A 27770-nucleotide genomic window follows, 5' to 3' on the forward strand; every position below is an offset into this window, starting at 1 on the left:
GAGGAGTAGAGTGAGATAAAGGGCTTGTTTTGTACATCAGCAAAAGGATGGCAACTCTGGGTGACCTTCAAGTGATTGTATATTTGTAGGTTCTTACTGTCCTGGACCTGTGCATTGTTTAACATTGTAACACTTGTTCCAGTTTAGTACGATTAGCTGTTGCCTCACACATACACTTGGCCATCCTTAGTCCATATTTCCCTTCTGTGTTTTATATTGCTTAATGAGTCACTGACCAGCCTTACCTTTATATAAACCAGCTCCATCATATGCAGTGTAACACTGAGAGACAAGTGCCAATACAAGAAGACTGCAACTGACCCAGTGCTTCTGCTGCAGGAAAATGAAACCATTCTCAGCTTTTATTCTTCTCTTCTTTTTCTTACTCTGTGCTGTAGGTAAGTTTATCTGACCAGCACTAATTAGTCAAGGAATTTCATTTGTCTCACAGCTAATTTTTTTTGGTTATTATTTTGTTTTCTGATTTGCCTCACTCCAAGACTTGAGTTCACAATCCACGCTCACACTTCAGTAAATACCTGAACCCAGGCTCCAAAATGCCATTCTCCAGATTAGCCATTAAAACAAAGCTTGGCTGCCTGTTCTGGAGCTCCACGTAGACTGGGAAAGTCCAAAGATGAGCCGAGCCAATATTCATCCTTGAATCAGCTCCACCCAACATAGATTAGCTTGTCATTTGTCTCAGTGTTGTCTGGGGTACCTTGTTGTATGCTAAACTTTTCTCACATTTGCCCAAAACAATAGTAACTGCATTTTAGAAAGTACTTAAATTGGTTGCAAAGTGTTTTGAGGTACCTAAGAGATGTGATCAGGTGATATATAAATCTAATAGGGTCAGGAGAAGGGATTACTCTCCCTTGTACGACACTCTTTTGAGTGGGTATTATTTCCTTCTGTACCCTTCAGGAATAGTGGTTACTGTTTCCTAAAGCCCTAAAGCACCTGACCTCTTTACTCAAATGATTCTGCTGAGGGGAAGCACGTAGATGAGAAATATAAAAATTGGCAAGGAAGCTTCCAGAAGTGACAGCATGTAGGCAGAAGAGGAAGCACTTGCAGTGGTTCTCTAACTATGATAGATAAGAGTAGAACTAATCAAGGTTAGTTCCACGCAGCTGAACAACAGAGGTTGAAAGATGACAACGTCGTTCACCATGCAGAGATGTTAAGAAGGATGAGAAGGGCTCGGGCCCCACATCAGTTGTGACTTTGAGCAAGGTTGTTTAGTGTTGTGGCAAGATCAGAAACCTGATTCGAAAGGTTTAAACATGGACTTACAGGAAAATGGGATCTAATTTTCAAAGTGACAATACAATTGAGGACTTAGTTGGAGAGGAAAGGGAGGTTGGATTTGAGTCGGTAGATTGCATTGATAAAGGGTTCAAGAGTGAGTTTTTTAAGGAGTGGGTGCTGAATGCTGGTTTGAAAACAAGGGGGCTGCACCTAAGGGGAGGAAACTGTTTACAATATTACTGAAAAAAAGGAGACACTTTTTGTTAAAGCTTTTCATCTTGCACTATTCAGGAAAATCACAAGAAAATGCTAATGTCAGGGGAAACAACACATTTATACTGTATGAGAAGAGTGTGCTGATTGGTTGACAAGTGGACTCTGATTGTTAGAGGCGTTGCTTTGGAGAATGTACCAGTTGGTGGTAACTAACAGTTAACTGCCAAGCATTGTTTGAAATTTAAAACAGGCAGCTTGACTCTGATTGGTTAAGGCATTTCACTAGGGAATGAACCAGAGAATTGTTATCACTTATTTTGTTTAGCTGAAACAGGCACAATGTTTTTTCTGTCTGCAAAGAACAGGTTTCTGTGTATTAATATATGTAGCTTCCAGTCAATGACGCAAATGTACCACACTGCAAGCCTGACTGACAATATTCAATTGGTTGTCAGCGTAATTCTTAGCACACTGGGGATTATTTAGCAAATGTTGTCAACTTGCAGAATCACATCTAATGTTGGACACTGTGTTTTGAGCTTTGCAAGCACGGGCTGGTTGGATACAGTCTGCACCTTGCCCAAAGCAAACAGTGTAAAGGACATGATGTTTGATATGGTTCGCCAGTCTTGGATACTAAAAAAAAGAAAGAAAAGGAAGACTTGTATTTTTATAGCGCCTTTCACAACCAAAGGACATCCCAAAGTACCTCACAGCTAATGAAGCACTTTTGGACTGTAGTCACTGTTGTAGTCAGCAGTTTCATGGGAATAGGGTCAAAGAGCTGTAGTTAGGTCTAGATGGCCTAGATGAGAATATCAAGGGGGATGGAGAAACTAGAGAAAGATGGGACTTTAGGGCTAAGGTAGAAGGAAACCTTGGGGCAAGCTTGGATTGGTAGACCAGGAGAAGGCAGGGAAGCAGCAGAGGCAGCTGAATAGATGTTTTCAATCTTAGTGACAAGGAGTCCATGAGCTCCTTGAACTTTTTGGAGGGGACAGAAGTGGGGGGTTTAACACCGTGGTTGGTAATGGAGTAAAGAAGCCGGGGGTTAGCGTTGCATTCCAGGATGATCCTGGAGTAGTGAGCAGTTTTGGCAGATGAGAAAAAGGCTCATGAATACTTGATGTGGTATAGCCAGAGCTGGAAAGTATGGCTAGACCAGTTATGTACCATATACATTCAAGTCTTGCCTCTTGGCTTCAAAGGAATGAAGGTGGAAACTGTACCAGAGAGAATGAGGAGGGCAAGAGTGTGTTTCATTGGGGACAAATGAGACAAAGATAGAGATGACAATGTGATTGAGTAAATCAAAAGCTGCGGAAGTATTGTAGTAAACAAAAGACCAAAGGCTTGACAGCTGTCAGTTTGACAGAGGCAGTGAGTGATTTTAGTAAGAGTTTTTCCAGAGGCAGATGCAGAAGGGAGAAATGAAAGTGGGCACTACAGGATGGCGGGGAGACAGGAGAAAAGAGCTCAGGAGGATAAAGAGAATAAGATTAAGGAAAAAGGAGATAGGATGAATAGGCTTTGGTACAGAGCTGCAGCCAAAATTTGCATGTGAATAAACAAAGGGAAATTGGGTTACATTGGTAATGAACAGCTTAGGATAGAAATATCCTGGTCTATAGTTAAATTCAGAGCCCCTGTGGTGAGATGAAGTTGATATAATTATGATTGTGTCAGCTTGGAGCACTGCCAAATTGATTTTCAGGCCCTGACATGTGTGCAGGGCAAGTGAGTCCAGGAGCTGTTTGAGGGATAGGGTACCTTTGGTCGCATTACTGAGGTATTTGATCTGTTCTGTTGTCGCTACCCATGATGTTTACTGCTTGGACACCATGAAGCAGCCTTGAAATAACAAATAAATCTTATTAGCATTACTGAACTTTGTAAATATTACAGTAGAGAGTAAAGGTATGCCGAGGACCCCATGCTAGGCCCTTACATGTTGCTCCCTACCTCTAAACTATCTTAACTCTAGATCATGTGTCTTCTTACATCACTGTGGAGTAGTACAGTACTCAGTCCCATGTTAACCCTTTTGTACCAGATCCTTCTACTACAACATTTCCTTGGAAAATGAGGACAAGGTTTGGAGAATTGACCATGAGCCAGAATAGTTTGATTCCAGGATTCAGACGAGTTGAATAGTGGTCTCAGTGATTAGTTCTACATACTAACTAATCCAGTATACCAGTGGAGGGATGAATGTAGTCAGTGGCAATTGGAAGCAGACGAAAAGCAATATAGCAAAGGTAATTCAGCAGTTGTGGAGCATGGTGCAGTGTCGGCTGGGAGCCAGCAGAAACAGATCAAATTCCTGGCAGAGTTGCAGAATACTAAAGATGCAGCACATCTATAAAACAAAACAACTTGTATTTATATTGTATCCTTATAAATAGATATTTTTCCTTTGGTGATTCATAGATGCAAAATGCAAAATGGAAGCTGTGAAGGATTGAGAGAGACACTGAAAGGATGATCAAAATTTGATCAGTGCTGGGTTTTAAGGAGGATTTTAAAGGAAGAGTGGAAAGTGGATAAGTGGAGGGATTTGCTGAATGTATTCCAGAGAGTGAAGCCTAGGTGATGGAAGACATGACTATCAGGAAAGGGACAAAAAGACAAGAGGGTGTACAAGAGGCTAGAGTGAGAGGAATAGCACACTCAGGAAGACTGTAAGTGTTTTAAGTTGCAGAAATTTGGTTATAAATTAAAATTTGGCCTTGAGCCACATAGGGGCTATTAAGGCAGGTGACCAGTCTGATCAGAGAGGTAGATTTTAGGAAACCTGAAGAAGGAAACAAGTGGAGATGTGGAAAGGATCAGGGAGGGAATTCCAGAGCTTAAGGCTGAAGCAGCTGACGGCATGACCACTTATAGTAGAACAATTAAAATTAGGGATGTTCAAGAAGCCAGAATTAGAGTAGCGTAGCTATCTTGGACAGTGGTATGACTGAAGATTACAGTGGTAGAGAGGGATGAAGCCATGGAGGATTTGAAACAAGAATGAGTATTTTAAAAATAGAGGCATTACTTAACTTGGAGTCAATGGACGTCAGCAAACACAGGGATGGCAGGTGAACCAGACTTGATGCAATTTTGGACTTGGGTAGCAGAGTTTTGGATGACCTCAAGAATACAGAGGGTACAATGTCGTAGTAATAGCATGCTGGGGATCCGAAATAAAAACAGAAAGTGCTGGAAAACTCAGCAGGTCTGGCAGCCTCTGTGGATAGGGACACAGAGTTGATGTTTTGAGTCCAACAGGACTCTTCTGCAGAACTGGAGAGGTAGGAATGTGATGAGTTTTGTGCTGTTGAAAAGGGAAGGCAGGAGGTTCAGGTGGAACAAAAGGGAAGGTTAGAGGGCAGGGCAGATTAAATGCCAAAGATGTTATGAAACAAAGGGCAAATGGAGTGGTAATGGTAGCTGTAATTAACAAAGCATTGGTCCAGAGTAGGTGTTAATAGCAGAATAAAGGTCAGTTGCCTGAAAGCAAAAGCAGAAAAACAAGATACAAACTAGCTTTGTGGGGGAAAAAATTCAAAATGGAGGAAAGAGTTCATGGTCTGAAGTTGTTGAACTCAATGTTAAGTCCGGAAGGCTGTAAAGCACCTAATTGAAAGAGGAGGTGCTGTTCCTTCAGCTTGCATTGGGCTTCACTGGAACATTCAGCAGGCTGAGGACAGTAACATGGGCATGAAAGCAAGAAGGTGAATTGAAATGGCAAGCGACTGGAAGGTCTGGGTCATGCTTGCGGACTGAGCGAAGGTGTTCCTCAAAGCGGTCACCCAGTCTGCGTTTAGTCTCCCCATTGTAGAGGAGATCACGTTGGGAGCAGCAAATACAGCAGACTAAACTGAAAGAAGCACAAATTAATTGCAGCTTCACCTGGAAGGAGTGTTTGGGGCCTTGAACAGTGAGAAGAGAGGAGATAGAAGGGTATGTACTCCGTCATTGCATGGGAAAGTGCCATGGGAAGGAACAGATATGTAGTCACACACTCATCTCCAGCTCAAATATGACACCAAGGTTGTGAGCAGCCTGTCAGGTGTTGGGGGGTGATAGAGGAGTGGACCAAGGTGTTGCAAAAGGAGCGGTCCTTTTAGAATGCTGACAGGGGAGGGGATGGGAAGATCTGTTTAGTGGTGACATCATGCTGGAGTTGGAGAAATGACAGAAAATGATCCTTTGAATATGGAAGCTGGTGGGGTGGAAATTGAGGACAAGAATAGTTCTGGGAGGGAGGGGAAGGGGTAAGGGCAGAAGTGTGGGAAATGGGTTGGACACAGTTGAGGGCCCTGTCAACCACAGTGGGGTCGGTGGAGGAGGGGGGGGTGGAATCCTCAGTTTAGGGAAAAAGGAAGACATGTTGGAAACGCTATGGTGGAAGGTAGCCTCATCAGAACAGATGCAATGGAGATGGAGAAACTGGGAGAATGGAATGGGATCCTTACAGGAAGCAGGGTGTGAGGAAGTGTAGTCAAAATATTTGTGGGAGTCAGTGGATTTGTAATGAATATTAGTAGATGAAAAAGAGAAGACAAGGAAGGGCAAGGAAGTGTCATAGATGGACCATGTGAAGGCGAGAAAAGAATGGATATTGGAAGCAAAATAGATTAATTTTTCTAGCTCTGGACAAGAGCCGAAGCTGCATCGATACAGTATAATGTAGGATACCAGACTAGAGTGCTTTACAATAGTCAAGGCTAGAGGTAACAAAGGGTTTCAGCAGCAGATGAGCTGAGGCAGGGATGGAGTCAGGCGACGTTATAGAGGTGGAAATAGGCGGTCTTAGTGATGGTGCAGATATGTAGTCACACACTCATCTCCAGCTCAAATATGACACCAAGGTTGTGAGCAGCCTGGTTCAGCCTCAGACGGTTAGCAGAGAGAGGGACAGAGTCTAGGAAACATAGGGCAGGATTTTACGTTCATTGGACGGGTGCGCGCCCAACCCGATCGGGCGTCAAATCACGCACAATGACGTCAGGCAAATGTCCTGACATCATTGCACACTCTTGTGATCATTCGGTTGACGGGCATAAAGTACTGGATAAAAACAAAAAAACTGCGGATGCTGGAAATCCAAAACAAAAACAGAATTACCTGGAAAAACTCAGCAGGTCTGGCAGCATCGGCGGAGAAGAAAAGAGTTGACGTTTCGAGTCCTCATGACCCTTCGACAGAACTTGAGTTCGAGTCCAAGAAAGAGTTGAAATATAAGCTGGTTTAAGGTGTGTGTGTGGGGGGCGGAGAGATAGAGAGACAGAGAGGTGGGGGGGGGTGTGGTTGTAGGGACAAACAAGCAGTGATAGAAGCAGATCATCAAAAGATGTCAACGACAGTAGTACAATAGAACACATAGGTGTTAAAGTTAAAGTTGGTGATATTATCTAAACGAATGTGCTAATTAAGAATGGATGGTAGGGCACTCAAGGTATAGCTCTAGTGGGGGTGTTTTTTTTTATATAATGGAAATAGGTGGGAAAAGGAAAATCTTTATAATTTATTGGAAAAAAAAAGGAAGGGGGAAACAGAAAGGGGGTGGGGATGGGGGAGGGAGCTCACGACCTAAAGTTGTTGAATTCAATATTCAGTCCGGAAGGCTGTAAAGTGCCTAGTCAGAAGATGAGATGTTGTTCCTCCAGTTTGCATTGGGCTTCACTGGAACAATGCAGCAAGCCAAGGACAGACATGTGGACAAGAGAGCAGGGTGGAGTGTTAAAATGGCAAGCGACAGGGAGGTTTGGGTCATTCTTGCGGACAGACCGCAGGTGTTCTGCAAAGCGGTCGCCCAGTTTACGTTTGGTCTCTCCAATGTAGAGGAGACCACATTGGGAGCAACGAATGCAGTAGACTAAGTTGGGGGAAATGCAAGTGAAATGCTGCTTCACTTGAAAGGAGTGTTTGGGTCCTTGGACGGTGAGGAGAGAGGAAGTGAAGGGGCAGGTATTGCATCTTTTGCGTGGGCATGGGGTGGTGCCATAGGAGGGGGTTGAGGAGTAGGGGGTGATGGAGGAGTGGACCAGGCTGTCCCGGAGGGAGCGATCCCTACGGAATGCCGATAAGGGGGGTGAAGGGAAGATGTGTTTGGTGGTGGCATCATGCTGGAGTTGGCGGAAATGGCGGAGGATGATCCTTTGAATGCGGAGGCTGGTGGGGTGATAAGTGAGGACAAGGGGGACCCTATCATGTTTCTGGGAGGGAGGAGAAGGCGTGAGGGCGGATGCATGGGAGATGGGCCGGACACGGTTGAGGGCCCTGTCAACGACCGTGGGTGGAAAACCTCGGTTAAGGAAGAAGGAGGACATGTCAGAGGAACTGTTTTTGAAGGTAGCATCATCGGAACAGATGCGTCGGAGGCGAAGGAACTGAGAGAATGGGATGGAGTCCTTACAGGAAGCGGGGTGTGAGGAGCTGTAGTCGAGATAGCTGTGGGAGCCGGTGGGTTTGTAATGGATATTGGTGGACAGTCTATCACCAGAGATTGAGACAGAGAGGTCAAGGAAGGGAAGGGAAGTGTCAGAGATGGACCATGTTCAGTGCCGCTTCATGCTCTCGTCGGGACTTGGAAAAATTTATTAATTTTGCTTCCAATCTCCACCCCTCCATCATTTTCACGTGGTCCATCTCTGACACTTACCTTCCCTTCCTTGACCTCGCCTCCGACGCATCTGTTCCGATGATGCTACCTTCAAAAACAGTTCCTCTGACATGTCCTCCTTCTTCCTTAACCAAGGTTTTCCACCCACGGTCGTTGACAGGGCCCTCAACCGTGTCCGACCCAAACCTCCCTGTCGCTTGCCATTTTAACACTCCACCCTGCTCTCTTGCCCACATGTCTGTCCTTGGCTTGCTGCATTGTTCCAGTGAAGCCCAACGCAAACTGGAGGAACAACACCTCATCTTCCGACTAGGCACTTTACAGCCTTCCGGACTGAATATTGAATTCAACAACTTTAGGTCGTGAGCTCCCTCCCCCATCCCCACCCCTTTTCTGTTTCCTTTTTTTTTCAATAAATTATAAAGATTTTCCTTTTCCCACCTATTTCCATTATATAAAAAAAAACACCCCCACTAGAGCTATACTTTGAGTGCCCTACCATCCATTCTTAATTAGCACATTCGTTTAGATAATATCACCAACTTTAACTTTAACACCTATGTGTTCTATTGTACTATTGTCGTTGACATCTTTTGATGATCTGCTTCTATCACTGCTTGTTTGTCCCTACAACCACAACCCCCCCTCCACCTCTCTCTCTCTATCTCTCCGCCCCCCACACACACACCTTAAACCAGCTTATATTTCAACTCTTTCTTGGACTCGAACTCAAGTTCTGTCGAAGGGTCATGAGGACTCGAAACGTCAACTCTTTTCTTCTCAGCCGATAAAGTACTGGATGTTGGACAAGCAGTCTGACAATTTAGAGACAGTAGAGATGTCAAGAGAGATGATGCTGAGGTAGGGCTGGATATTGTCAGTATACATGTGGAAACTTGATGCTCTGTTTCCAGATGATGTCACTGAGGGGGCAGCATGTAGATGAGAAATATAGGGGAGACAAGGATAGATCCTTGGGAAATACTAGAGATAAAATTGCCAGAAAAAGAAGAGAAGCCATTGCAAGTGCTTCTTTGGCTATGGTTAAATAGAAAGGGATGGAATCAGGTGAGAGAGTCTAACACAGCTGAATGACAACAGACAGACATTGGAGGAGGATGGTGTGTTCAACTGTGACAAAGGCTGCAGCCAGGTAGAGAAGGAAGAGGGGGTAAAGTTTACCCTTGTCACAGTCACATAAGATGTGAATTGAAAAGAGCTGTTTCAGTGCTCTGGTGAAGTGGAAACCTGTTTGGAGGGATTCAAACAGGGAGTTCTGAAAAGAAGGACGCAGATTTAGAGGAGACAGCATGTTCAAGAAATTTGGAGAGGAAACGGAGGTTGGAAATGAAGCTTTAGTTTGCAAGGACAGTTGGCTACATTTTCTGAGGAAAATGATGATGTCAGCAGATTTGAAAGAGCCGAGGATGGGGTGGGGGCAGGGTGGGGGGAGGGTGGAGCGGTGTTGGTGGGGCGTGAGTACTTGAAGAAAGAAAGCCATTAATAATATCAGTTAACATATGGGCCAGGAAGGGAAGTTGAGTGGTCAGCAGTTCAGTTGAGCTAGGGTCAACGATGCAAGAGAGAGATCTCACATACAAGATGAGCTCAGAGAGGGCATAGGGGGAATTGGAAAAAGAATTAGAGAACGTTGTGAGTTTTGGGCTGGGCTGAGAAGTGTATTAGAAGTTTGGCCTGGTGGGCATGGGGAAGGGAGGGAAGTGGCAGAGGCAACTGATTGGATCACCTCAGCCTTAGTGATAAAGAAATCCATGAACTCCTCACACTTGTTGTTAGAGACGAGGTTGGAGGAGATGGGGAGAGGAGTTTGTGATGATGATCTGCAGAACAACAAAGAAGCTGGGGATTATCTTTGCATTCCAGGGTGATTCTGGACTAATGAACAGTTTTGTTAGATGAGTGCTTTCTGCGGACTTGCCAGATCTAGCAGTGATGTTAGGAAATAAAGATAGTTTAAGTAAGTTAAATTTGTATTTGTGGATGTTAGGAATGAGTTCTAGCTTTAAAGTTTAAGTTTGATTTGTATTTGTGAGCTAAGAAAAGGTCAAGTTTCACTTTAAAAGTTGCCTGCATGAGTTTTAGGACTCCTAAAGAGAAGTTAAGCAAACAAGAGTAGAAAAAGCAGTGTTGTTGCCTTGCAACAGTGGTTCAGAGAGGCATGCCCCACCCACACACAGAAAAACTAAAGAAACAGCAGATTTGAGTTCAGTTTGAAGACAGCTGCCAGGCAGAAGCAACCAAGAAGGGGCAGATAGCCAGTTCCCAGCTAAAGTTGGTTGAAAGTAGCTGCCAGAGAGAGACTGGAACAAAAGGGACAGACAGCAAGTCCCAGGCTAAAGCAGAAGGTCCCCAAATCCAGGGGAGTGGATTAGGAGAAAGTCCCAAGCAGACCTTCTAGTCAAAGGAAGGACAGGAACCTGGAAAAGGTCCCGTTAAGTGAAGTTAAGAGTGAGGAGCAGAGGAAGGCTTCAAGCTTCACGCTTAAAGGGAGAAAGCTGCAGGAAGCAGATTTAAAATAAAAATGGCTTGTAAGAGGCCAGAAGGTCCAAATGGACAGCTGAAGGTCTGTAACCCTTTACTATGGGTATGTGAAGGAGTGGTGTACTCTTGGCATGGCTGAGAGAGTGCATGGAAGAAAGCTTGAATGCACCTGGTAACCCAGGGGAGAGGAACATCAGAAGGAGAGTTTGAAACCCTCGAGGTGGACCCATGCAGAAGGCGTCTGAGAGGTAACATCGGTTTGGGAGAAAATTCCAAAGCGAGCTCTGGGAGAGTAGAGATTGGAAATCCTCGTGTGAAGGATAGAGTTCAGTGAAAGTGGTTAGCTCACGGTGTAACAAACATCTGCAGGGAGCTGATGAGGGATTCATAGTATCTGTTTGGGGTGGCATCTGTCACTTGGTTTCAGAGTGTGGTGTGTCTGACCACAGGCCGCTTAGTGATTTACATGGACTGTGTACTTTCTGTGAACATTAGAGAATAAGATAGCTTTTGTACTTTGTGTTATCTTTACAAATCTGCATATATCTGTAAAGATATAGTTATGGGTGAAGGAGTATTATAATATAGCTCACCTTTTCTTGTTTAATAAATGTTTTATTCTTTTGTTAAAATTTTATCAGCTGACTTCTGTGACTCTGTTCAGTAGCTATTCCCCATGTATCTAAACAAAAAATAAAAGTTACGATCTATCAAGCCAGGTTCCACCCTGGGATCAGGCTTGTCCAGTCGTACATCAGCTATGATCATAACAGTGAATGGCCATACCAGTTGTCCATCACTTCCATTCAAATCTTCGTCCATTGGACTTAAGGAAGTATAGATCAAGGCTATACCAATGGGGTCTAAAGCATCAAACGTAAAGGTTCAGGTTCAATTTCAGCATCCATAACTGCAGAAATGCCATGGTCAATAGAGCACCAAAGCCTAGACAGTTGGGATTTTGAAACTACAGTTACAAATGAATTGGAAGGCAGTGGAGGGGTCGAGTGATGTAGAATGGTAGATTTGAGTGTCAGTGGCATACATATGGAGCTGAGCCCTTGTTTTCATATGATGTCTCTAAGGCCAAATACTTTTGTGGGTGGTTTATCCATTCAAGAGGGAATTCATTCAAACAATTTAATGTTCAAATATTGATTGTGGTAATTCAAAAACTTGAGTTAGGCCAAAATTTGCTATTTGATTGAATTCTTAATGGAGTAACTCAAACACTAGATTGTAAAATATTTGCTTTGTTTAAACAACATGGCACAATATGAAGTTTTTGTGATATAGTTAAAATATTTTTTTGATAGTCGGTGATCCTTATTGTGCAATGATTTCTTTTGTTATTTTGATTCTTCCAGTTGTAGTAAGTGAACAATAGATGATAGTAAGATATGCAACTTTATTTCCCTTTTCTGAATGTTCAGATTGCTAGTCTGGGATTTTGAGCTGCTGCAGTTGTTTCTGTCCTCAGATTGAGCCATACTGTAAAGCGATACTCAAGAAAGCCCAAATACATAAACAAAATTGTGCACCAGTCTGAGGAGCCATGGGGTGACCAATAGCAATGAATGCTGACTCTGCATTGGAGTTTGGTAAAATGGCATCTTTTATGTTCTTTGAAAAGTAGAGCCCTGAGGGGAATTTTATACAGCTGAATGCCTAGCTCAGGGCTGGAGGTCAGAGGTTGGAGAAGGGCTAGAACAATATCTGGGCCAAAATTACTTTTGGACTGTAGCACAAAGATGATGGAAAAGAAAATGGGATAGAGGCTAAAAATAAGGTGCCCCTATAGAAGCACAATCATCTGTTTTGCACTGCTACCCAAAACATATTTCAGCCCAAAAAAGGCACACTCAGCAAGGCTGCACTCACCAGGCAGGAGCACAGGCCAGAGAACTGATACTACAGGGTTATTATTGTAGCCCTTACTCATGCTCTCTTCCAGTGATGCAAACCTGCTTAATTTGCCCTTGTTGCCCCCATTCCTTGACCTTTTGTTTGTACCTGGTGAGGCTAATGCAAGTAGCAAAAAAATAGACAATGCTGGAAATGCTCAGCAGGTCAGACAGCATCTGTGAGGAGAGAAAGTTAGGTAGATGTTTCAGGTTGATGATGTTTTATTAACCCTACTTCCTTTCTGTACAGATGCTACCTGATCTGCTGGGTCTTTCCAGAAATTTCTAATGTTATTACAGATTCCCAGCATCATCAGCATTTTGCTTTTAGTCTCTCAACAAGTGAAGGATTATTTGCAAAATGATTTTATTTCCTCTGGCAATAATCTTATCATATTTTACCCAATGACTTGTACCTTTAAGGGCTTCTATTGAATGGTGCTTGTTCTCGTTAAATCTACTTATAGAAGGATATAAATATGACAAGCTGATTTTGAGAGTCTGAGTATAGAACTTGGGAAAATAAAATGATTAACAATATTGGCAAACCATGATATAGAGCAATATAGATATAAAACAGGGTAATACTCTGGGGGCCTGGGTTCAAATCCCACCATAGCATATTGTGAAAGTTGAAGTCAATAAAAATCTGAAATTAAAAGCCTGATGATGACCATGAAACCATTGTTGATTGTTGCAAAAACCCATCTGGTTCACTAATGTCCTTTAGGGAAGGAAATCTCTGTCCTTACCTGGCCTGGCCTACATGTGACTCCAGATCCACAGCAATATGGTTGACTCTTTAATAGCCTAGCAAGCCAGTCAGTTGTATCATACCACTAGAAAGTCAAAAAGGAATGAAACCAGATGGACCACCCGGCATCGACTTAGGCACCAAAAATGAAAATGGCAAACACAGCCCTGTCGACCCTGCAAAGTCCTCCTCACCAACATCTGGGAGCTTGTGCCAAAATTTGGAGAGCTGTCTCACAGACCAGTTAAACAACAGACTGACATAGTCATCCTCATGGAATCATATCTTACAGACAATGTCCCAGATGCCACCATTCTCACCCCTGGTTATGTCCTGTCCCACTGGCAGAGGTGGCAGCACAATGGTATACAGTAGGGAGGGAGTTGCCCTTGAAGTCCTTAACATCAACTCCAGACCCCATGAAGTCTCATGGCATCAGATCAAACATGGGACAGGAAACCTCCTGCTGCTCATCACATACCACACCCTCTCAGCTGATGAATCCGTGCTCCGTGTTAAATACCACTTGGAGGAAGCAATGAGGGTGGTAATGATGCAGAATATACTCTGGGTAGGGGACTTCAACATCAACAAGAGTGGCTTGGTAGTACCACTACTGACCGAGCTTGACAAGTCCTAAAGGACATAGCTGCTAGTCTGGGTCTGCAGCAGGTGGTGAGGGAACCAAGAGGGAAAAACATACTTGACCTCATCCTCACCAACCTGCCTGCTTCAAATGCATCTTCCATGACAGTATCGGTAGGAGTGAGCGCGGCACAGTCCTTGTGGAGACAAAGTCCCATCTTCATATTGAGGATACCCTTCGTCGTGTTGTGTGGCACTACCATCATGCTAAATGGGATAGATTTCGAGCAGATCTAGCAACTCAAGACAGGGAACCATGAGGCGCTGTGGGCCATCAGCAGCAGCAGAATTGTACTTGAACACAATCTGTAACCTCATGTCCTGGCATATCCCCCACTCTACAATTACCACCAAGCCAGGGGATCAACCCTGGTTCAATGAAGAGTGCAGGATGGCATGTCAGGAGCAGCACCAGGCATACTTAAAAATGAGGCATCAATCTAGTGAAACTACAACACAGGACTACTTGCATGCCAAAAAAACACAAGCAGCAACTGATGGACAGAGCTAATCGATCCCACAACCAATGGATCAGATCTGAGCTCTGCAGTCCTGCCACAGTCAGTCGTGAACTCATTGGAGGAGGTGGCTCTACAAATATCCCCATCCTCAATGATGGGGGAGCCCAGCGCATCAGTGTAAAAGATAAGGCTGAAGCATTTACAAGAATCTTCAGCCAGAAGTGCCGATTGGATGATCCATCTCGGCCTCCTCCAGAGGTTGCCAGCATCACAGATGCCAGTCTTCAGCTAATTTGATTCACTCCATGTTGGGGAGCCCCTAGCCAAGCTGTTCCAGTACAGCTACAACACTGGCATCTACCCAGCTATGTGAAAAATTGCTGTGGTATGTCCTGTACACAAAAAGCAAGACAAATCCAACCTGGCCAATTACTGCCCCATCAGTCTACTCTCGATCATCAGTAAAGTGATAGAAAGGGTCATCAACAGTGCTATCAAGCAGCATTTGCTTAGCAATAACCTGCTCACTGATGCCCAGTTTGGGTTCTGCCAGGTCCATTCGGCTCCTGATCTCATTACAACCTTGGTTCAAACATGGACAAAAGAGCTGAACTCCAGGGGTGAGGTGAGGGTGAGTGCCCCTGACATCAAGGCTGCATTTGTTTGAGTATGCATCAAGGAGCACTAGCAAAACTGTGATCAATAGGAATCAGGCAGAAAACTCTCCACTGGTTGATGTCATACCTAGCACAAAGGAAAATGGTTGTGATTGTTAGAGGTCAATCATCTCAGTTCTAGGGCGTCACTGCAGGAGTTCCTCAGGGTACTGTCTTTGGCCCAACCATCTTCAGCTACTTCATCAATGAACTTCCTTCCATCATAAGGTCAGAAGTGGGGATTTTCGCTGATGATTGCACAATGTTCAGCACCATTCGTAACTCCTCAGATACTGAAGCATTCCATGTCCAAATGTAGCAAGATCTGGACAATATCCAGGCTTGGGCTGACAAGTGGCAAGGAACATTTGCGTCACACAAGTGCCAGGCAATGACCATCTCCAACAAGAGAGAACCTAACCAATGCCCCTTGACATTCAATGGCATTACCATCACTGAATCCCCCACTATCAACATCATGGGGAGGTTACCATTGACCAGAAACTGAAATGGACTAGCCATAGAAATACAATGGCAACAAGAGCAAGCCAGAGGCTCGGAATCCTGCGGCAAGTAACTCACCTCCTGACTCCCCAAAGACTGTCCACCATCTACAAGGCACAAGTCTTGATTTAATACTCTCCATTTGCCCGGATGAATGCAGCTCCAACAACATTCAAGAAGCTTGACACCAGCCAGAACAAAGCAGCCCTTTTGATTGGCACCCCTTCCACAAACATTCACTCCCTCCACTACTAACGCACAGTGGCAGCAGTGTATACCATCTACAAGATGCACTGTAGGAACTTACCAAGCCTCCTTAGATAGCACCTTCCAAACACACAACCACTACCATCTAGAAGGACAAGGGCAGCAGACAGATGGAAACACCACCACCTAGGAGTTCCCCTCCAAGCGACTCATCACCCTCATGTGGAAATATACCGCCATTCTTCCATTGTCGCTGGAATTCCCTCCTTAACAGCACTGTGGGTGTACCTACACCACATGGACTTCAGCAGCTCAAGAAGGCATCTCACCACCACCTTCTCAAGGGCAATTTGGGATGGGCAGTAAATACCAGCCTAGCCAGGAACGCGCACATCCCATGAACGAATAAAAAAGCTAAAAACCATTAAGTGCGTGTATAGCAGAGGATGGCATGATAAGAAAGAATATACCGAGACTAGGCAAGAGGTCAAGAAAACAATTAGGTAAGCAAAAAGGAACTATGAAATGACACTATAAAGGATCATAGAACAAAATAGTAAGGTATTCTATAGGAACATAGGTGAAAAAAGGAAAGCTGAGATTGGAATAGGGCCACTTAATAATGGACAGGATAAAATCCTAGGTTGCAATAACAAGATGCAAGAAATATGGAATCATTATTTTGCTTCAACATTTGCCAGAGCGATGGAGCAGATCAATATGACCAATGTTCTCACTATGCTACATGCGTGTGTGAATGCATAGCAGCCTGGAAGGTACAGCGCAGTGCAAAAAAAAATTACATTATCGAATGGAGGACATCTTAGTACATTTTGTGCTTAAATATGTCATATGTTAGATCTCTGCTCAGCAGATGGTGGACTTGGAGCAGCCATCACCACTTGTTTGTTTTCGCCTCTATACCTTGATTCATTCTGTAATTACTCTTGAACCTCTTATCAAAATCTTCTAAATAATGTTCCAAACTATATCGTCTCTGGAAGGAATGACCGGATTAAGATCTCGGCTGCCTGTTTGCTCTCATGTTCAATGATGCCAGAAATTCCATCTGTTGCATTCTCAACATTAATTGTAACTAACTTCTTTCTCTGTGAACTCATTTATCTTGTTTCCAAGGATAGGATTTTAGGCTGCCTCCATGGTGCTTAACATTCCTTAAGAAATAACTGTATGAAATTTTGACACGTATTGGAAAAATTAATCTTTGGAGTGGTTTGACTGATTAGATCTTGGTAGGATGTTGACAACTTAACAACCAAGCAGCCACTTGATCTGTTATGTATACCATTGATCTCAGATCGCTTTTTGTCTTCCAGGACTTCCAGGGTGAAAATCACGGTTAAAAAGTTTGGAAAATGTTGAATTCATCTTCAGAGACTCGCAAAGGTTCCCAGTTAAATATCACTTCCATCAATCAAACTGACATGCACATTTGATCAATCCAATTGACAACCATTTACCCTTCAACATAGCACTAATGACAATATTCGACTTGTTGCTGTTAACAATGAAGATGTTCAATCAAAATTCATTTGCAAACAGTTCTATGAAAATTCTTTTGATCTTCAGCTAAAAGAAGTTTTGCATAATATTTAAATATACATAATTGTTTAATAGTTTTTCTGCTTCAAATAGCAGGGTCTCTAAATGCAATGTTTGTTTTTACAAAATAAAACATCTGAAGAAGTTGTTTCTGACCAGTTTATGATTCTTTGGGAAGAACAAAAGAAGGAACAGATTTGCGTCTCTTGCACTATTTACATCGTGTCTTACCATATCTTTCAGGAACATCCAAAACGTTTCATATATATTGACCTACAGTTTTTGTTATTTAGTCAAAGGCAGCAACCAACTTGTGCACAGCAAGGCCATTCAAATCACAAACTAGCTGAGTGAGTAGTTTGTCTATTTTTTGGTGATGTGGTGTTGGCCATACACTGGGAGAATTCCCAGCTCTACTTTAAATAGCACCAGGAGTTTCTTAACATCTACCTGAACAACCCTGAGAGACCCTGAAAGCACCTTCCACACTGTAGCACTCACTTGGTACTGCACTAAAGTCCAGATTATGGTCCATGACTATGTGAGCTAATAAAAATGGGAATGTAAGGAGCTCCATAGCTTGGACAAGGAATTCATAGCTGCAATGCCTTCTGAACAACAGAAAGGTGACAACTCATGGCCATCCATTGGAGGTTGTGGCAAGGAAGTTGAGCTTGAAAAAGAAAACAAGCCTGTAAGAATATTTCATAAAAAAAGTATTTCCTGAGATTCAGGAGTAAATCTTCCTGGTTAATGATGAGCCTTCTGAATATATTAAGGAGAAAGTGTTGCAAACCCATTGAATTAAGTTCCTAGTTTCTGGACTGGTAACATGGCTCCCTCTGGGAGGGTGAAGTTTCTTGGGTGAAAGGTAAGGTCTAATCGGAATACTACTGAAATCCTCTGAGGACTCAGCTGAGGAGTACTTTATTCTAAACCAACAAAGGCCTTTATCAATCCCAGATTCTCTCCACACTGACTCATACATACTCTCTTTTTTCTTTCCTCTCTTCAATAAGGTTTCTCAGCCTGTCTTACTGCTAATTATCAAGCAGCATATTTTACTCCTGACTGTTGGCTCAATCAGCTTTTACAGGCCTGAGGATAGATAAGGTGTAATGATTATTTACGTTTGAGAGGATAACTGATAACCTCCAAGCCCTCCCAGTCTTCCTTACTCAGCATCTCTTCTACTATGGCCTTTATTTCTATAAATCCATAATTTTTTTCATCCACCACTGGATCATCCACTCAGGTCAGTGGGAAAACACGCTAATGTGTTTCACAACAACATATATAAGGTGTGCACTTGGCAGGCGGCACTTCGCTTGGGACTTCAATGTTTGTTTACCTACCTTGGTTCGGTCAGCACTTGCAGTCATCAGCGCCAGGCTTCACAGATAGCACGACGTCACTTTTAGGGGGCTCAGGGGCGGGTCTCTACCTACCAGATCAGCCATATGTGGGTGGGTGGCTTTTCAATGGCTGCAGGGCAAGGACTTGTTTAGGGAAGGGGGAGAAGTGGCCTCAGGCAAGGGAAGAGGCTGCAGGATGAGGGCTGTACTGGGGAAGGGGGTACTCAGGGTGTGCCCGGGGGCACATGTTGATCTAGTAAGGGCTGGGGAGGCAGTCTCCAGGGGAAATGAGCCAGATGGAGATGTGAGGGTGTGTGAAAGAGTAAGTGGCGATGTCCCTTGTGCTGGCAGTGAGTGAGATGCCAGTGAATGTGTGATGGGCTTGTGAGTGTGAGAGTTTAGAGTGATGAGATGGTTGCCTTACCCCGGTGGCATGGATGAGGCCATTCATCTTCTATCTGCATTGGATGGCAAACTCTTTTGTAAGGCATTGGCACTGATCACCATTGCCATCACCTATCAAGCTGGAGTGGCAATGACACTGCCCTTCCTGTGGCCAGAGCAGGGCTAGAGGACATCACAGTAGGCCTCCACACCATCTAAAAAGCACACGAGGGATGTGTCACTAAACCTGGGGACTGCAGTCTTCTTGCCTTTCAGGGCTATGTCTTATTTGCAGCAGTCCTGGGGTGGAAGCATTGAGAGGTGTACGCAGAGCCGTACTTTAAATGTGGCACCTGGCATGAAGAAGCAGAGAGGTGACATTGTGGAGGGCGAATCAGAATCCGCCTGCCATCGAAATGGCATGTTTCCCGGGAATGCATAATTAATGTGGCGAGTTTGGGAAGATACAGCATGAGAAACTGCCACTGCGGCCAGCCCGCCTGCTACCACACACCATGCAAATCTGGCACGAATCCACCCCCCATCAACTCTGTTTTTCCCTCCACACAGATGCTGCCTGACCTGCTGAGTGTTTCCAGCCTTGGAATTGAGAATTGTTGCTCAGAATCAGCAACAAGTTTCACAGTAAGTAAGTAAAACAATAATAATAATAACTATTTATATTTAATCGTATAAGTAAATTTTATGCAGCAAAACTACTTGTCTTTTGTTACAAGGAGCCAATGGGCTTTTTTATAAAATCAAAGAGGTAGCCTCAGAAGCAAAATGATTAGAATTCCTGCTTTTGGGGATCAGAGATTCCTGGCTTTATGCAAAAGCTGTATGAGTCCAAAGATAAATATATGGTTGAACTCAGCTAAGCTTGAGGAATTGCAATGGACAAAAATTGGCAGGTGGGGTGAAAATGATTCCGGCAGGCTGGCCTTATAATGAAATGGTGATATATTACAATGAGGTTCCTGACGTTCGATGGCAGGAAACACAGCCCACCATTGGTAGGCTAAGTGGATGATTGCAAACTGGATTCACTTTGTCGTGAAACTGATCGTTCCATATTGTTCACTCATGCCACCGAAGGTGGAAGTGGGTGCTCTTGATGATGGAGCTAAAATGGGCTTGGAAGCTCATCTTGGGGTCAGATAAAATGCTGAGATTGTGAGCAGTTTGGTCAGCAGCAGGTAGTCAGGGAGGGGAATTAGATAGCTAGGGAATTGAGTTGGAGGTGGGGACTAAAGACAGTGACTTCAGTCTCTCAAATATTAAATTCAAGAAAATTTCTGCTCATTAAATATTAGATGTCAGACAATAAATGTAATAACTCAGAGGTGGTGGGGTGTTGGGGCCAGTGGAGATTAAGAGAGGCAATGGTGAGGTAGCTATGGGTGTAGTCAGCTTATATGTGGAATCTAAATGTGTTTTGGATGATGTTGCTGAGGAACAGTGTGCAGATAAGAATTAGAAGGGGGCCAAGGGGAGAGGCAGTGGCATAATGGTATTGTCATTGGGATAGTAATACAGAGAGTCAGGGTAATGCTCTGGGGATTCAAGTTTGAATTCCACGGCAGATGGGATTCAATAAAAATCTGGAATTAAGTCTAATGATGACCATAAAACCGTTGTCGTTTGTTGTAAAACCCCATCTGGTTCATTAATGCCCCTTTAGGGAAGGAAATCTGCTGTCCTTACCTGATCTGGCCTACATATGACTCCAGATCCACAATCTCATGATTAACTCTTGAATGTCCTCTGAACAAGGGCAGGCCCAGCTGGCAACACCCACATCCTGTGAACAAATGAAAAAAAAGCTCCTTGGAGGATACCAGAGGTAAAATTTAGGGAGTGAGATGGGAAATTCCTGCAACAGATTCTATAGCTACAACTGGATAGATAAGGATGGGACCAACTGAGTCCCACCTACCTGGACAAAGGGGGAGAGGCAATGGAGGAAGATGGTGCAATAAATCATGTGAAAGACTGTAGACAGGTTGAGAAAGATGAGAAGGGATAGTTTACTATGGTCACAGTCACAGAGGATGTCATTTGTGATTTTAATAAAGACCATTTCTGTGCAGTGCCAGGGTGGAAAGCTGATTTCAGAGGTCCAAACATGAAGTTGGGGACAAACTTGGAAGGTGACAACACATTGAAGGACACGAGCCTTATCATACCTCATCAGCATAGAGGGCATGAAGAATGAGAGATAGAAAAGCAAAAGTCCATTATATGCGTCTTCAATGAAATGAAATGAATAGAAAATTGGGTAAGATATAAAATGAGCACCTTCTTCTCTATCCATTCTTTAACCCAGCATTAAAGTTGACTTAACCATCATTGCTTTTTGTAGCTATTAGAGCGTAGTAAAATAAGTGAGAACTGCAGGAGTGATCCAAACTCTAGCAGCCAACCTGTACTACAGGTAGATTCTCCAGCATTGTGCATTGGAAACAACTGTCTTCATTTTAGATTTTGATTTTACTGATGTTCTGCCGCAATTCCAGGAGAGCAGGATGAATATCCAGATCCAATGGGCTGGACAATGTAAATGTCAACCATGAGGACAATTGAAAGCTTCCAAAAAACCCACAATTTCTGTGATCCAATTTAACTTTGTTAGAATCATAGAAATGTTATGGTGCAGAAAGAGGCTATTCAGCCCATTGTGTCTGCACCAGCCAAAAATGAAAAAAATAAACTAGCCACTCTATTTTAATCCCACTTCCCAGCACCTGGTCCGTAGCCTTGCAGGTTACAGCACTTTAGATGCAGATCCACGTACTCTTTAAATAAGTTGAGCGTTTCAGCTCAACCACTGATTTAGTTAGTGAATTCCAGACACACACCATCCTCTGGGTGAAAAAGTTTTTCCTCATGTCCCCTCTAATCCTTCTACCAATCACCTTAAATCAATGCCCCTGGTAATTGATTCCCCCCCCCACCTCCCCAAGTAAGGGGAAACAGGTCTTTCCTGTTTACCCTCTCTAGGCCCCTCATGGCTTTGCAAACTTCAATAAGGTTACCCCTCAGCCTCCTCTGTTCTAAAGAAAACAACCTTAACTCATCTAATCTTTCCTCATAGCTGCAATTTTCCAGCCCGGGCAACATTTTTGTAAATCTTCTCTGTACTCTCTCCAAAGCAATTACGTCCTTCCTATAATGTGGTGACCAGAATGGTGCACAAAATTCCAGCTGTGGCCTAACCAACGTTTTATAAAGTTCTATCATTATATCCCTGCATTTGTACTGCATACCTCATGTAACAAAGGAAAGCATTCCATATGCTTTCTTTACCACCTGTCCTGCCACCTTCAGGGACCTATGGGCATGCAATTCAAGGTTTCTCACTTCCTCAACCCCTCTTAATTTCCTCCCATTTATTGAGCATTCCCTTGCTTTGTTTGCCCTTCCCAAATGCACTTTTCCATGTTGAATTCCATTCGACTTTTCTGCCCATTCAACCAAACCATTGCTTTTTGTAGCTTCTGGAGACAACAGCTATCCTCTTCACTATCAACTACACGGCCAATTTTTGTGCCATCTGCAAATTTCCCAATCATCCCTCCCACATTTAAGACTAAATCATTACTATATACAACAAACAGCAAGGGACCCAACACTGAGCCCTGTGGAATGCCACTGGAAACCGTTTTCCATTTGTAAGAACATCCATCAACCATTACCCTTTGTTTCCTGTAGCTGAGTCAATCTTGGATCCAACTCACCGCTTTCCCCTGCCTCCAGTGGGATCTCACTTTTCTGACCAGTCTGTCATGTGGGACCTTGCCAAATGCCTTACTAAAATCCATGTAGACGACATGCACTGCACTACCCTCATCAATCCTCCTTGTTACTTCCTCAAAAAATCCCATTAAATTAATATGACACGATCTTCTAACAAAACCATGCTGACTATCACTGATCAATCCATATATTTCTAAGTGACAGCTTATCTTGTCTTTCAGAATTGATTCCAATATTTTGTCACCACTGAAGTCAGACTGACTGGCCAATAATTTTCTGGCCTATCCCTCACACACTTTTTAAATATTGGTACTCGAGGCTGGAGGGCCAAACCCTGGTGCTCAAGGCTGGAGAGCGAAACCCTAGCGCTCGAGGCTGGAGAACAAAACTCTGGTACTCGAGGCTGGAGAGCGAAACCCTGTCATTCGAGGCTGGAGAGCGAAACGTTGGTGCTCAAGGCTGGAGAGCGAAACGCTGGTGCTCGAGGCTGGAGAGCGAAACACTGGCGCTCGAGGCTGGAGAGCGAAACCCTGGCGGTCGAGGCTGGAGAACAAAACGCTGGTGCTCGAGGCTGGGGAACGAAACCCTGGTGCTTGCAGCTGGAGAGCGAAACCCTGGCTCTCGAGGCTGGAGAGTGAAACGCAGGCGCTCGAGGCTGGAGAACGAAACGCTGGCGCTCGAGGCTGGAGAACGAAACGCTGGCGTTCGAGGCTGGAGAGTGAAACGCTGGCACTCGAGGCTGGAGAACGAAACCCTGGCTCTCGAGGCTGGAGAACGAAACCCTGGCGATTGAGGCTGGAGAACGAAACGCTGGCGCTTGAACTGGAGAGTGAAGCGCTGGCGCTGGAGGTTGGAGAGCGAGACGCTGGTGCTCGAGGCTGTGATTGAACTGGAGAGTGAAATGCTGGTGCGGGAGGCTGGAGAGCGAGACGCTGACGCTTTAGGCTGCACTTGAACTGGAGAGCGAAACACTGGCGCTCGAGGCTGGAGAGCGAAACCCTGTTGTTTGCTGCTGGAGAGTGAAATGCTGGCGCTCGAGGCTGGACAGTGAAACGCTAGCGCTCGAGGCTGGAGAGCGAAATGCTGGCGCTCGAGGCTGGACAGTGAAACGCTAGCGCTCGAGGCTGGGGAGTGAAACGCTGGCGCTCGAGGCTGGACAGTGAAATGCTAGCGCTCGAGGCTGGAGAGCAAAACGCTGGCGCTCGAGGCTGGACAGTGAAATGCTAGCGCTCGAGGCTGGAGAGCGAAACGCTGGCGCTCAAGGCTGGAGAGCGAAACGCTGGCGCTCGAGGCTGGAGAGCGAAATGCTGGCGCTGGAGGTTGGAGAGCGAGACGCTGGTGCTCGAACTGGAGATCGAAGCGCTGGTGCTTGAGGCTGGAAATCGAAACGCTGGTGCTTGAAGCCGGAGAGCGAAACCCTGGCGCTCGAGGCTGGAGAGCGAAACGCTGGCGATTGAACTGGAGAGCGAAACCCTGTTGTTCGCGGCTGGAGAGTGAAACGCTGGCGCTCGAGGCTGGAGATTGAAACGCTGGCGCTCGAGGCTGGAGATTGAAACGCTGGCGCTGGAGGTTGGAGAGCGAGACGCTGGTGCTCGAGGCTAGAGAGCGAGACACTGGCATTGGAGGCTGGACAGCAAAACGCTGGCGCTCAAGGCTAGACAGCGAGACACTGGTGTACGAGGCTGGAGAGCAAAACGCTGGCGCTTGAGGCTGGAGAGCGAAATGCTGGCATTCGAGACTGGAGATGGAAACCCTGGTGCTCGAGGCTGGAGAGTGAAACACTGGCTTTGGAGGCTGCAGAGCGAGATGCTGGCGTTCAAGGCTGGAGAGCGAAATGCTGGCGCTCGAGGCTGGAGAGTAAAACGCTGGTGCTCAAGGCTGGAGAGCGAAACGCTGGCGTTCAAGGCCGGAGAGCGAAATGCTGGCACTCGAGGCTGGAGAGCGAAACACTGGCGCTTAAGGCTGGAGAGCGAAACACTGGCGTTCGAGGCTGGAGAATGAAACCCTGGCGCTTGAGGCTGGAGAGCGAAACGCTGGCGCTCGAGACTGTGCTCGAACTGGAGAGCAAACACTGGCTTTCGAACTGGAGAGCGAAACGCTGGCGCTCAAGACTGTGCTCGAACTGGAGAGCAAACACTGGCATTCGAACTGGAGAGCGAAACGCTGGTGCTCAAGACTGTGCTCGAACTGGAGAGCGAAACACTGGCGTTCGAACTGGAGAGCGAAACGCTGGCACTCGAGACTGGAAATGGAAACCCTGCCGCTCGAGGCTGGAGAGCAAAATGCTGGCGCTCGAGGCTGGAGAGCGAAATGCTGGCACTCGAGGCTGGAGAGCGAAACCCTGGCGCTCGAGGCTGGAGAACGGAACCCTGGTGCTCGAGGCTGGAGAGCGAAACCCTGGCGCTCAAGGCTGGAGAACGGAACTCTGGCACTCGAGGCTGGAGAGTGAAACCCTGGCTCTTGAGGCTGGAGAGTGAAACGCTGGCGATCGAGTCTGGAGGGCGAAACCCTGGCACTCGAGGCTGGAGGGCGAAACCCTGGCTCTCGAGGCTGGAGAGTGAAATGCTGGTGTTCGAGGCTGGAGAGTGAAACACTGGCGCTAGAGGTTGGGAAGTGAAACGCTGGCGCTCGAACTGGAGAGCAAATCGTTGGTTATCGTGGCTGGAGAGCGAAACGCTGGCGCTCGAGACTGTGCTCGAATTGGAGAGCGAAACATTGGCGTTCGAGACTGGAGAGCGAAATTCTGGCGCTCGAGGCTGGAGAGCGAAACCTTGGCGCTCAAGACTGGAGAGCGAAATGCTGACGCTCCAGTCTGGAGAGCAAAACGCCGGCACTCGAGGCTGGAGAGCGAAACCCTGGCGCTCGAGGCTGGAAAGCGAAACCCTGGCACTTGAGGCTGGAGAGTGAAACGCTGGTGATCGAGGCTGGAGAGCAAAACCCTGGCTCTTGAGGCTGGAGAGCAAAACACTGGCATTCGAGGCTGGAGAGCAAAACGCTGGTGCTCAAGGCTGGAGAGCAAAACGCTGGAGCTCAAGGCTGGAGAGCGAAATCCTGGCTCTCGAGGCTGGAGAGTGAAACGCTGGCGCTCGAGGCTGGAGAGTGAAACCCTGACACTCGAGGCTGGAGAGCGAAACCCTAGTGATTGAGGCTGGAGAATGAAACCCTGGCGCTCGAGGCTGGAGAGCAAAACCCTGACGCTCGAGGTTGGGGAGCAAAACGCTGACGCTCGAACTGGAGAGCAAATTGCTGGCACTCGTGACTGGAGAGTGAAATGCTGGCGCTTGAGGCTGGAGAACAAAATGCTGGCATTTAAACTGGAGAGCGAAACGCTGGCGCTAGAGGCTGGAGAGCGAAACGCTGGTGTTAGAGGCCGGAGAACGAAACGCTGGCGCTAGAGGCTGGAGAGCGAAACGCTGGCACTAGAGGCTGAAGAGCAAAATGCTGGCACTCGAGGCTGGAGATGGAATTCCTGGTGCTTGAGGCCGGAGAGCGAAACACTGGTGTTCGAACTGGAGAGCGAAATGCTGGCGCTAGAGGCTGGAGAGCGAAACGCTGGTGCTAGAGGCTGGAGAGCGAAATGCTGGCGCTAGAGGCTGAAGAGCAAAACGCTGGCGCTAGAGGCTGGAGAGCGAAACGCTGGCATTCGAGGCTGGAGAGCGAAACGCTGGCCCTCGAGGCTGGTGAGATACACCCTGGCGCTTGAGGCTGGAGAGCGAAACGCTGGCATTCGAGGCCGAAGAGCAAAACACTGGCACTCGAGACTGGAGATGGAAACCCTGGCACTCGAGACTGGAGAACGAAACACTGGCGCTTGAGGCTGGAGATGGAAACCCTGGCGCTTGAGGCTGGAGAGCGAAACGCTGGTGCTCGAGGCTGGAGGTCGAAACACTGGCGCTCGAACTGGAGAGCGAAACGCTGGCGTTCGAGGCTGGAGAGTGAAACCCTGGCCCTCGAGGCTGGTGACATACACCCTGGCGCTTGAGGCTGGAGAGTGAAATGCTGGCACTCGAGGCTGGAGAGCGAAACACTGGCACTCGAGGCTGGTGACATACACCCTGGCGCTTGAGGCTGGAGAGCAAAACGCTGGAGCTCAAGGCTGGAGAGCGAAACCCTGGCTCTCGAGGCTGGAGAGTGAAACGCTGGCGCTCGAGGCTGGAGAGCAAAACCCTGGTTCTCGAGGCTGGAGAGTGAAACGCTGGTGCTTGAGGCTGGAGAGCGAAACCCTGGTTCTTGAGGCTGGAGAGTGAAATGCTGGCACTTGAGGCTGGAGAATGAAACCCTGACACTCGAGGCTGGAGAGCGAAACCCTAGTGATTGAGGCTGGAGAATGAAACCCTGGCGCTCGAGGCTGGAGAGCGAAACACTGGCACTCGAGGTTAGAGATGGAAACCCTGGCACTCGAGACTGGAGAGCGAAACACTGGTGCTCGATACTGGAGAGCGAAATGCTGGCGTTCGAGGCTGGAGATGGAAACCCTAGTGATTGAGGCTGGAGAATGAAACTCTGGCTCTTGAGGCTGGAGAGCAAAACCCTGACGCTCGAGGTTGGGGAGCAAAACGCTGACGCTCGAACTGGAGAGCAAATTGCTGGCACTCGTGACTGGAGAGCGAAATGCTGGCGCTTGAGGCTGGAGAACAAAATGCTGGCATTTAAACTGGAGAGCGAAACGCTGGCGCTAGAGGCTGGAGAGCGAAACGCTGGTGCTAGAGGCCGGAGAACGAAACGCTGGCGCTAGAGGCTGGAGAGCGAAACGCTGGTGCTAGAGGATGGAGAGCGAAACGCTGGTGCTAGAGGCTGGAGAGCGAAACGCTGGTGCTAGAGGCTGGAGAGCGAAATGCTGGCACTAGAGGCTGAAGAGCAAAATGCTGGCACTCGAGGCTGGAGATGGAATTCCTGGTGCTTGAGGCCGGAGAGCGAAACACTGGTGTTCGAACTGGAGAGTGAAATGCTGGCGCTAGAGGCTGGAGAGCGAAACGCTGGTGCTAGAGGCTGG

The sequence above is a fragment of the Carcharodon carcharias genome, chromosome 4 (assembly GCF_017639515.1).
Source record: "Carcharodon carcharias isolate sCarCar2 chromosome 4, sCarCar2.pri, whole genome shotgun sequence".
NCBI lineage: Eukaryota > Metazoa > Chordata > Chondrichthyes > Lamniformes > Lamnidae > Carcharodon > Carcharodon carcharias.